Source organism: Vigna unguiculata, chromosome 11 (genome assembly GCF_037176805.1).
Source record: "Vigna unguiculata cultivar grain cowpea cultivar isolate G323 ecotype 2 chromosome 11, ASM3717680v1, whole genome shotgun sequence".
Lineage (NCBI taxonomy): Eukaryota > Viridiplantae > Streptophyta > Magnoliopsida > Fabales > Fabaceae > Vigna > Vigna unguiculata.
The window spans coordinates 13,358,105-13,367,207 of NC_140802.1; the positions used below are offsets into that span (position 1 = coordinate 13,358,105).

General features: G+C 40.5%; 1 non-coding gene and 4 pseudogenes across 1 annotated transcript; all 5 read right to left on the minus strand.

The window, feature by feature from the left end:
* Positions 1 to 4,486: 4,486 nt before the first annotated feature.
* Positions 4,487 to 4,605, minus strand: LOC114170811 (5S ribosomal RNA). The gene has a single exon (XR_003601190.2). It is a non-coding gene; the product is annotated as a 5S ribosomal RNA (ribosomal RNA).
* Positions 4,606 to 4,819: 214 nt separating this feature from the next.
* Positions 4,820 to 4,938, minus strand: LOC114170836 (5S ribosomal RNA; annotated as a pseudogene).
* Positions 4,939 to 5,487: 549 nt separating this feature from the next.
* Positions 5,488 to 5,606, minus strand: LOC114170848 (5S ribosomal RNA; annotated as a pseudogene).
* Positions 5,607 to 5,821: 215 nt separating this feature from the next.
* LOC114170849 (5S ribosomal RNA) lies at positions 5,822 to 5,940 on the minus strand (annotated as a pseudogene).
* Positions 5,941 to 7,156: 1,216 nt separating this feature from the next.
* Positions 7,157 to 7,275, minus strand: LOC114170846 (5S ribosomal RNA; annotated as a pseudogene).
* Between the last annotated feature and the right edge of the window lie 1,828 nt (positions 7,276 to 9,103).

Here is a 9,103-nt window from a genome sequence, read left to right on the forward strand (position 1 = left end):
GATACAAGGTATAAAAGTGGTGTTTGGGGTATGCGTTTTGGTTTTAATCAAGATCATATACTCCTTGGTATTGTCATTATGAGAATTAGGTTCTGCTTGTTTGCAAGAGGGAGTTGGTAGTGAGATGTTGGTTCACTCTACAATTGCAACTAAGTGCGAAATACTTAGGTTTGGTGATGTCTCGGGATGATCGAAGAATCCATACTCAAGGTTAATTGGAATTGACTCTTTTGTGAGACTGGGACATCAACACAAGAGTGGATAGGTTATTTTCCAATCTCATTTTAGAACGATATGGTACTCAACACGGTGGTGTTCAATGATCCAAAGAGATAAACTGACGACGGTGTATCAATTGTAGATGGATAAAAAAAAAGAGGTAAGGGCAGAATGTCGTGTGAACTAGAGTTACTTAGCAAAGACAAGAGAAGAATAGATGTAGAGCATCTCAATGGTGGAAGAGTACTAGACTCGTTTTCAAGTAGATACTAGAATTTCACTTTGGAGTGGTGAAGTTCTTTATTGCATTAGTACCTGAGGAAGAGCTGGTGTGAATAGTTCTAATCGGATGGTTTCGCAAGGAATGGGAAGAAAGAGAAGTACGGGAATAGATATTGAAGACCAGATGGCAAGGACTCAGTGTAAACACTATAATGATTGCAAGTCTTACACTTGTGTTAGAGGACGACGACGTCCAGGTACGTGAGGATCTAATAATGGGAGTTGGATCAGTGAGAATCTTGGATTCTCAAGTCAAGTCACTCAAAGGGAAAGAGATATGTACTGTGAAAGTCCTTTTGGACGAGGCAACCCAAAAACTGACTTTAAAGATGGAAGACCTCACAAGGCAATCCTATCCGCACTTGTTCCCTGGTAAGCTCAATTTTCGAGGACGAAAATCTTTAAAGGTGGGAGGAATGTAAGACCCGAGAAATTTAAATAATTAATTAAATAATTATTTATTACATGTGAGTAATAGGAGCCTTTAAGGCATTTAATGCGGAGTACTATGATGTGGAAAAGTACTAGCTCAAGTGGTTGAGAGTACTTTGATTATGTGAGAGGACTTGGGTTCAAGTCCTATGTATGCCATTTGTATGTTGTTTTAACTTGTGTATTATTTTAATGTATATTTGAATGTGAGACGTGATAATGTAATCCTAAAATTTTAGGAATTATTATTAAACATGATTGGTTAAATTGGTTAAGCACTTGACTTGACAATTGAGTGGTTGTGGGTTCAAACCTTGCTAAGAACAAAACTAAATTCCTTTTTGATTAAGTTTCTCTTTATGCATGGTAATGAAGAGCCATAGAAACCCTAGCTACAAAAGGGGCAACCAAGAAAGGTAGAGAATAGCCATAATTGGCTTTGAATAGCAATTAACCATAGGATTAATATTAATTTTCGTTTTTGGACCATTAACAGTCATTAAGGAGTAATTAAGAGTTAGTGAAATTGGAGAGAGTGAGGGAAAACGGGATTGTAGTTGAGAGTACTGGCAAGGGAGGATTGCATAGGAGTCATTGGCATTTTGGGAGAGGTAGAGTTGAGTTTTGTGTGAAGAAGAAAAAGGAAACTCTTGGACATCATAAGGACAAGGGCTAGAGGACCAATTGGAGCGCGAATTCCAGGTAAGGGGAGCTATTTTGGGTATTTTGTAATGTGTATGAAAGAATGTGCCTTGCCATAGTATGATTGCATGGATTTTCCCTTGCTTTTGCACTATTTTTCGTAATTTTCTGGGTTTTCGTCCAGAAACCGCTTGGCGGGCATGAGGATGCCGCCAGGCGACGCATCAGGAGTGACCTAATTACTGGGTTTTGTTATGAACCGCCTGGCGGAAATACATGGCCCGCCTGGCGGTGTGAAGCTGTTCTTGGTTGTTTATGTTATTTGGCACAAGAGTAATCGCTACTTTTGGAAATTTGTTGGTGTGCATTGTATGTGACTATTATGTGTTGTAATCGGAATGGAATTGGAAGTTGTATGAAATAAATTGCAAACCTAAACACTTGAGTTGTGAGTATGGAGTCTAAAATCGAAGGGAATCAGAATTGTAGGGGTTGGAATAAGGTTCGTAGGTGCGGGGAGGATTTCTGGGTTCCTGGTACAGCAGCAACCGCCTGTCGGTAACCCATTGGCCGCCAGGCACCATACCAGTGAGGTGTAGTGTATGATTCACGAAAAACGCTATTTTTCGTACTTTTTGTGGAACAAGAACCGCCCGACGCTAGTTTCATGCCGCCAGGCGCCACCGATTTTTCTATTCTGCGTAGTTTTCATAAAATTGCATTTCCCGCTTCGTTAACCGTCCAATTTAGGTGAAATTTTGGAAGGTGTTTCACAACATGTTGTTCTTCACTACATGATTGGTTGTTTGAATTCCCTAATAGTATGATTACTAATGGATGATTAAGTGTGCTCAAGTGCTGGTATGACCTTGATTGGTGAATGTATATATATAAATATAAAGATGTGTGATTGATGAATATGTTTTTGGCGGTGCTTGCTATACATGTTGAATAAATGAACCTATATATGTTAGTTCGAATGAATGATGTTATAAGTGTGTGAAAAAGGCCACTATTGATGATATCACTATGATCGAGTGTTGCATGATCATGACGGGTTTTGGGAAAGTGTGGGAACATGATAATCATACTTTAATTGAATGGAATTGTGAGGGCATGTGAAGTAAGTATATAGCTTTGATTGTGTCTTATGTGGAATATATGAATATGTATGTCGATTTCTGGATGTTTGAGAATTGAATGGTTGAATTCTATGAAATGAATTAGAGTACCTAAAACCAGTAGTGTCACATTGTGGTGTAGAGCATAGCATTGTAGAGTGAACCGCCAGACGATAGTAGGAAATAGGGATGTCTTGTGAGTTGTGGCGCCCGACGGTGATGTGGAACCGCCAGGCGGTTTGTCCTGCTATTTTGCCTAGCAGCGCTTAGGCTGCGCTAGGAAATGGTGTAGTGGCAGGGTGCGTTGTGATATGTTTTGCATGACTTGTTGTGTTGGTCCTAGTTTGGGATATGCTTGATGTTTTCATGAGCGGGTAGGTTCATGACTGGTGATGAACACGTGATGATATGAGCAAGGAGGTTCATATCATGTTACTCTCGTGTGGGGATACGAGCGAGGTAGGTTCGTATGTTTCGTGCTCACACTTCAGAGATGCTGCGAGCGGGGAGGTTCGTAGCTAGTGGATCACGTGTGTTGGACTATAGGCGGGGAGGTCTATAGAGTTGGACTAGGAGCGGGGAGGTTCGTAGAGTTGGACCACGAACGGGCAAGTTCGTGGAAGCATTGGAATCCCTAAGACCAGCTTGAGTATGTACCTTGTGTAGCGTAGTGTGCTTCTCTTGTTTTTGTTATTATGCTGGGATGTGAGACTTGGATCAGGGGATGTTGTGCCATGAGCGGGTGGGTTCATGGATTGTGGTGAACACGTGATGATATGAGCGGAGAGGTTCATATCCTATTACTCTCGTATGGGGATACGAGCGAGGTAGGTTCGTATGTTCCGTGCTCACACTTGAGAGATGCTGCGTGCCGGGAGGTACGTAGTTGGTGGATCACGTATGTTGGATTACGGGCGGGTAGGTCAATAGAGCAGGACTACGAGTGGGGAGGTTCATAGAGCAGGACTACGAGCGGGGAGGTTCGTAGAGGTAGGACCACGAGCGGGCAAGTTCGTGTGAGGATCATAAACCCTAAATCCAAGACTAACTATTTTTGTGTGTTGTGAAGGTTGAAAAGCCTTGGGGATTAAGGTCTTTGCCAAGAATTAACTAGAATAAAATAGATGGGTTTATCTTGTTTTTTTATTACCTCTTATGTTAACTGTTTATGAGCTCACCCTTTTTGCTTGTGTTTGGCGATGATCGTGTAATGCGTTACACGGGAGCAGATGATGTTGCAGGTGGTGTTGGTGAGGCATAGAATCAGAGAGAGGATTAGCTGAGAAAAAGCTTTTACTGGCGTTTTATCATTATTATTTTTATGAACTTTGTAAACAGTGTTTCATAAATTATGGATTTATGAGTAACTTTCAATTAATAAATGTTTTAAAATTTCTCCCATTTTTGGGAAGCGATGTATAATAAATGAGGTTTTCATCATCTATTTATTTTTTATTACTTAAATTAGTAATATCCGACCAGGATGTTACAGTACTACTCTCGCCCAAATACGCTTAACTGGAGAGTTCTGATAGGATCTGGTGCATTAGTGCTGGTATGATTGCACCTGTGAAGTATTGCACGATCAATGTGCATATGGCTTTCGCATTGGGCCTTAGTTTGAACACTTGGCGCGGCGCGGGGGCACGGGGACGTGAGGTGGGTTGTTTTGGTCTGAAGAGATTCTAGTAGTAGTCAGTTGGAATCATTTAGGTGATAACTTTTAGGATTTGATTGCAAAAAAAGAACAGTGATGAAAAGAACGTAGGTAAAGAAAATAACGTAAAAAAGGGGTGCAACTCGAGGACTTCCCAGGAGGTCACCCATTCTAGTACTACTCTCGCCCAAGCACGCTTAACTGCAGAGTTCTGATGGGATCTGGTGCATTAGTGCTGGTATGATCGCACCTGTGAAGTATTGCACGATCAATGTACATATGGGTTTCGCATGGGGCCTAAGTTTGAACACTTGGCGCGGTGCGGGGGTACGGGACGTGAGGTGGGTTGTTTTGTTCTGATGAAATTTGGGTAATAGTCATTTGGAGTCATTTAGATGCTAATTTAGGATTTGATTGCAAAAAACAATGATGAAAAGAACGTAGGAAAAGAAAATAACGTAAAGAAGAGGTGCAACACGAGGACTTCCCAGGAAGTCACACATCCTAGTACTATTCTCGCCCAAGCATTCTTAACTGTAGAGTTCTGATGGGATCTGGAGCTATAGTGCTGGTATGATCGCACATGTGATATATTGTACGATCAATGTACATTTGGGTTTCACATTACGCCTAAGTTTGAACACTTGGCGCGACGCGGGGGTACATGGACGTGATGTGCGTTGTTTTGGTCTAAGGATATTTTGGTAGTAGTCATTTGGAGTCATTTAGGTGGTAATTTAGGATTTGATTGGAAAAACCTGTGATGAAAAGAACGCAGGAAAAGAAAATAAGGTAAAAAAGACATGCAAAACGAGGACTTCCTAAGAGGTCACCCATCCTAGAACTACTATTGCCCTAGCACGCTTAGCTGTGAAGTTCTAATGCGATTTATTGTGTTGGTGTTGGTATGATCGGACCTATGAAGTGTTGCACGATCTTTGTACGTTTGTGTTTCGAATAAGGCCTAAGTTTGAACGCTTGGAGCGACGCGGGGGCACATGGACGTGATGTGGGTTATTTTGCTCTAAAGAAATTTCGGTAGTAGTTTGTTGGAGTCATTTAAATGCTAATTTAGGATTTGATTGCAAAAACTTGTGATGAAAAGAACGTAGGAAAAGAAAATAACATCAAAAAGAGGTGCAACACGAGAACTTCTTAGGAGGCCACCCATCATAGTACTACTCAAGGCCAAGCACACCTAACTGTGGAGTTCTGATGGGATCCGATGCATTAGTGCTAGTACGATTGCACCTGTGAAGTATTGCACGATCAATGTATATATGGATTTCGCATTAGGCATAAGTTTGAACTCTTAGCGCGACGTGGGGGCACATGATCGTGATGTGAGTTATTTTCCTCTAAAGAAATTTCGATAGTAGTCAGTTGGAGTCATTTAAATGGTAATTTAGGATTTGATTGCAAAAAACTGTGATGAAAAGAACGTAGGAAAAGAAAATAACATCAAAAAGAGGTGCAACATGAGGACTTCCCAGGAGGTCACCCATCCTAGTATTACTCAAGCCCAAACACACTTAACTGTGGAGTTCTGATGGGATCAGGTGCATTAATGCTAGTATGATTGCACCTGTGAAGTATTGCACGATCAAAATACATATGGGTTTGGCATTGGTCTTACGTTTGAACATTTGGAGTGGCATGATGGCACAAGGACGTGAAGTGGTTTGTTTTGTTCTAAAGAAATTTTTGTAATAATCAGTTGGAGTCATTTATATAGTAATTTAGGATTTGATTGCAAAAAACAATGATGAAAAGAACGTAGGAAAAGAAAATAACGTAAAAAAGATGTGCAACACGAGAACTTCCCAAGAGGTCACACATCCTAGTACTACTTTTGCAAAAGCATGCTTAACTTCGGAGTTCTGATGGGTTCCGGTGCATTTGTGCTAGTCTGAATGCACCTTTGAAGTATTGTACGATCAATGTATATATGGGTTTCGCATTAGGCCTAACTTTGAACTCTTGGCGCGACGTGGGGGAACATGAACGTGATGTGGGTTATTTTGCTCTAAAGAAATTTCGGTAGTAGTTAGTTGGAGTCATTTAAATGGTAATTTAGGATTTGATTGCAAAAACCTGTGATGAAAAGAACGTAGGAAAAGAAAATAACATCAAAAAGAAGTGCAACACGAGGACTTCTCAGGAGGCCACCCATCCTAGTACTACTCAAGGCCAAGCACATTTAATTGTGGTGTTTTTATGGGATCCGGTGCATTAGTGCTAGTATGATTGCACCTGTGAAGTATTGCACGATCAATATACATATGGGTTTGGCATTGGTTTTAAGTTTGAACATTTGGCGTGGCCTGATGGCACAAGGACGTGAAGTGGTTTTTTTTGTTCTAAAGAAATTTTTGTAACAGTCAGTTGGAGTCATTTATATGGTAATTTAAGATTTGATTGCAAAAAACAATGATGAAAAGAACGTAGGAAAAGAAATAACGTAAAAAAGAGGTACAACACGAGAAATTCGCAAGAGGTCACACATCCTAGTACTACTTTGGCCCAAGCATGCTTAACTACGGACTTCTGATGGGTTCCGATGAATTATTGCTAGTTTGAATGCACTTTTGAAGTATTGTACAATCAATGTATATATGGGTTTCGCATTAGGCATAACTTTGAACTCTTGGCGCGACGTGGGGGCACGTGATCGTGATGTGGGTCATTTTGCTCTAAAGAAATTTCGGTAGTAGTCAGTTGGAGTCATTTAAATGGTAATTTAGGATTTGATTGCAAAAACCTGTGATGAAAAGAACGTAGAAAAAGAAAATAACATCAAAAAGAGGTGCAACATGAGGACTTCTCAGGAGGCCACCCATCCTAGTACTACTCAAGGCCAAGCACACTTAACTATGGAGTTCTGATGGGATCTGATGCATTAGTGCTAGTATGATTGCACCTGTGAAGTATTGCACGATCAATATACATATGGGTTTGGCATTGGTCTTAAGTTTGAACATTTGGCGTGGCGTGATGGCACAGGGACGTGAAGTGGTTTGTTTTGTTCTAAAGAAATTTTCGTAATAGTCAGTTGGAGTCATTTATATGGTAATTTAGGATTTGATTGCAAAAAACAATAATGAAAAGAACGTAGGAAAATAAAATAACATAAAAAAAGATGTGCAACACGAGAACTTCCCAAGAGGTCACACATCCTAGAACTACATTTGCCCAAGCATGCTTAACTTCGGAGTTCTGATGGGTTCCGGTGCATTTGTGCTAGTCTGAATGCACCTTCAAAGTATTGTACGATCAATGTATATATGGGTTTCACATTAGGCCTAAATTTGAACTTTTGGCGCGGCACGGGGGCACATGGACGTGTTGTAGGTAATTTTGCTCTGAAGAAATTTCGGTATTGTTAGTTGGAGTCACTTAAGTGGTAATTAAGGATTTGATTGCAAAAAACAGTAATGAAAAGAACGTAGTAAAAGAAAATAACATCAAAAAGATGTGCAACACGAGGACTTCCCAAGAGGCCACCCATCCTAGTACTAATCTAGCCCAAGCACACTTAATCGTGGAGTTCTGATGGGATCCAGGGCATTAGTGCTAGTAATTGCACCTGTGAAGTATTGCACGATCAATGTACATATGGATTAGGCATTGGGCTTCAGTTTGAACACTTGGCGCGGCACGGGGGCACAGGGACATGAAGTAGGTTGTTTTGTTCTAAAGAAATTTTGGTAATAGTCAATTGTAGTCCTTTATATGGTACTTTAGGGTTTGATTGTAAAAAACAATGATAAAAAGAACGTAGGAAAAGAAAATAACGTAAAAAAAAAGGTGCAACACGAGGACTTCCTAAGAGGTCACACATTCTGGTACTATTCTCGCCCGAGCATGCTTAACTACGGTGTTCTAATGGGATCTAGTGCAATAGTGGTAGTATGATCGCACATGTGAAGTATTGCATTATCAAGGTACATATGGGTTTCACATTAGGCCTAAGTTTGAACACTTGGCAGGCTCGGGGGCACATGTAAATGAAGTGGGTTGGTTTGGTCTGAAAAAATTTCGGTAGTAGTCAGTTGGAGTGATTTAGGTGGTAATTTAGGATTTGATTGCAAAAAATAATGATGAAAAGAACGTACAAAAAGAAAATAACGTAAAAAATAGTTGCAACACAAGGACTTCCAGAAGGTCACCCATCCTAGTACTACAATCGCCCAAGCATGCTTAGATGCGAAGTTCTTACGGGATCTGGTGCATTAGTGCTGGTATGATCGCACATGTGAAGTATTGTACAATCAATGTACATATTGGTTTCACATTAGGCCTAAGTTTGAACACTTGGCGTGGCGCGGGGGCACAGGGACATGAAGTGGGTTGTTTTGGTCTGAAGAAATTTTGGTAGTAGTCAGTTGGAGTCATTTTGGTACTAATTTAGGATTTGATTGCAAAAATTAGTGACGAAAAGAATGTAGGAAAAGAAAATAGCGTAATAGAAAAGTGCAACACCAGTACTTTCAGGAGGTCACCCATCCTAGTACTACTCTCACCCAAGTACACTTTACTGCGAAGTTCTAATGGGATCTAGTGCATTAGTGCTAATATGAGTGCAATTGTGAAGTATTGCAGGATCAATGTACATATGGGTTTAGCATTGGGACTAAGATTGAACACTTGGCGCGCTATGGTGGCATAGGGACGTGAAGAGGGTTGTTTTGTTCTGAAGAAATTTTGGTAATAGTCAGTTGGAGTCATTGGTATTGTAATTGTAATTTAG